The sequence below is a fragment of the Schistocerca americana genome, chromosome 5, assembly GCF_021461395.2.
Source record: "Schistocerca americana isolate TAMUIC-IGC-003095 chromosome 5, iqSchAmer2.1, whole genome shotgun sequence".
NCBI lineage: Eukaryota > Metazoa > Arthropoda > Insecta > Orthoptera > Acrididae > Schistocerca > Schistocerca americana.
Window position 1 is genome coordinate 469,968,856 of NC_060123.1, and position 3,185 is coordinate 469,972,040.

The window sequence follows — 3,185 nt, forward strand, 5'->3', positions numbered from 1 at the left end:
ATGGGTGCCGGCTGCGAGGTTGTACTTGATTTCGTGCAACCCCATATAGCGTACGTGTCATGCATTTCCTTCTTCATGACAATTTTCGGTCGTACACTGTAGGGGCAATGAGGACGCCCCCGCAGAGTCTCCAATGGGAAGTGTTTGATGACCCATCATACAACCCAGACTTGGCTCCCTCTGATGTTCATCTCCGCTCACGTGAACCGCTGGATATGAAGATAACATTTTGGCGCAGCCGACGAACTGCAGACCAGATGTGGCAGAAAACACAGGTGGCTGCCTTCTGTGACGAAGGTACTGGAACGTTGGTACAACGCTGCAAGAAATGTCTAAGTTGGAACGGCGACTATGGAGAGAAATACCTGGAAAGCGTAGCAAACTGTTGGAAATAAAACATTTTTCATTTTCAGTGTGCTTTCCATTTCGCATCAGATCGAACCTTAAAAGGGTTATACAGAAACGTGATGCGTGACTTTTTAAACTTACTGGACTACCGAATGCTAATGCAAATAAGTGCTCTGATACTTTCTTTTACAGTAAATTATTTAGGGTCGCCACCCAACGAAGTTCGGAATAAATTAATTACAATTAATGAAAGAAATTATTAACTTGTTGCATAGTAACTATTAAGAAAGAAGTTAGTTAAATTAAAAGATAAGTCTTTAAAACCTAATTAAAATTCAGAATTTGGTCCTGGAAGTATACTGCGTTTTGGTAACGATAGGTTGGATGTACTAAGATCGATTTCGGAAGGGGTGGCTGCGTTGATGGATACTCGTGAAGTATAAACACAATTTATTTTCAGCAAAAACACAAATTAAACACTACACAATAAACAGATTGAAATAACGCTTGCCGTTGCCTGACTTAAATTTAACATTGTGATATTCGTCACACGGGACATATCACCTCGATAGGCGAGCTCTTGTCAAACCTCGACCAGTCTACCCGGAACAACTGTTGCAGCAACTGCTTCAATCCCGCCTCTTAAGTCGTGTGGATCATCAGGAACACACACATGATCACACATGATTCTTTATGAAACCCCAAAGGTAAAAATTTCATAGCGTCTGATCGGTTGAACATGGTGGCCATGCGAAACAAACTATGTCGCTGGCCCCTTTGCGACCAGTTCAGTGTTCAGTTACAATGTCGTTTAACCAATCGCATACTAATTTACGCCAGTGAGGCGGCGCGCCATTTTGGTGCCAAATAAAGTTATATGGTTCAGCTTCTTCCAATTGAGGAACGAGCCGTAGTTATGACGCATCAACATAAGTAACATCAGTTACAATTGCTTCACCGAAATATAAAGGTCAATAAACTTTTCCGCAGGATATGGCACACAAAACATTCAATGTTGGGGAGTCTCGTAGCAACTGTAGCGTATCGTGAGGATTTGCTAACCCCGAGAAGCGCACATTATAGCTTCACATTTCCATATAGGTGAAATGTCGATTCATTACTGAAGACAAAGCGATCTAGAAAATCTTCATCGTCATGCAACAACATTTCGTTTGCAATGTTGACCTATAAACCGTACTCTTTAGGCTTTAGAACTTGTAATAACTGCAAACGAAAAGGACGTAGTTGTAAGCGTCTTCTTAAAAATCTCCACACAGATGTCACGGGAACTGCCAATTCACGACTAGCCTTCCGAACTGATTTCTCGAGGTTATATCTGAAAGAGTCTCTCACTTGTTCACCAAGTTCTTCAGTCACTCTTGGTCCTCCCACACTCCTTGCAAAGACAGCGGGTGTCTTCATATTGATGATACCATCTACGGATGTTATTATCACTTAGATCAGTGCCGGCCGCGGCGTGCCAAATTTCACACGTGCAGCGTGCGCGGGTCGCATGTGGGCTAAGGCCCGGCCTGTCACTCCTTCTTCAATCAGTCTATCTCTGAAGTACCCTGCCCAAAGCTCGTGGTCCATGTAGTGGCTAGCGTTGCTGCCTCTGGATCACGGGGTCCCGGGTTCGATTCCCGGGCGGATTGGGTATTTTCTCTGCCCGGGGACTGGGTGTTTGTGTTGTCCTCATCATATCACCATCATCATTTGTGACAGTGGCTCGATTGGATTGCATAAAAATTGGACTGTGTAAAAATTGGAACTTCGTACGGGCGCTGATGACCGTGCAGTTGAGCGCCCCACAAACCAAACCAAGCATTTTCGGAAGTACCCGCAACAGCGAGACATTTCCTTTACCTTTGCGGTGCGGCAGAACTCCTTGAGCTGGGCAGAATTGTGGTATCAGCGTTGTTTATCCTTCGCTGTTTATTCGTGGTACGGAGGACGTTCACAGGTCCAGCGGCTATTTGATAAAAAAAAAGGCAGTCTAGTGATCTATTGTCGCCGCGCGGAATTAGCCGAGCGTTCTGGGCACTGCAGTCATGGACTGTGCGGCTGGTCCCGGCGGAGGTTCGAGTCCTCCCTCGGGCATGGGTGTGTGTGTTTGTTCATAGGATAATTTAGGTTAAGTAGTGTGTAAGCTTAGGGACTGATGACCTTAGCAGTTAAGTCCCATAAGATTTCACACACATTTGAACATTTTGATCTATTGTCACAATCCTTTAAAATGACTGGGAATGACAGAAGAGAGGGATGAGATTTCTTAATACGCATAAGGCACAGGTAATGCATACATGCTGTGGAAGATTTAGTTGACAATGAAAGAGCAAAAAATTATAGTGATCGACAGACGGGATTTATTGCGCTGCGCATCAAGAAGCACTTTGTGCTAAATTTTCAGGCATGGAGCACGTGAAGAAATTGGTGGTTACCAATAGAAAAATCTCTGAAGTCGCACACATTATTCCATTGTCATTTGCAACAGTTTTCAATGGAACTAAAATAAGAGTATGGAACTTCATATATTACTGCAAAGCACGTTGGTTAAGTCAAGGGACATGCATGGAACGATTTTTCGGTTTAAAGCTCGTTGAATTTGAGAAGGAAAATTGAGTGCACGAATTAAAATTAGAACATCCAGAGTTGATTGCAAACTTTGCATTTTAAGTGAACTTCACTGCACATTGCTCACAGTAAGACATTGCAAGACATTCTTCCTAATTTGTTGGGGATGCATTTCAAAAGAAAATCGCGTTGTACAAGGGACACATTCTGGCAAAGACAGTCCAATTCCCTAAGCTCGCTGGCGTTAGATAAAATGCAAGGTG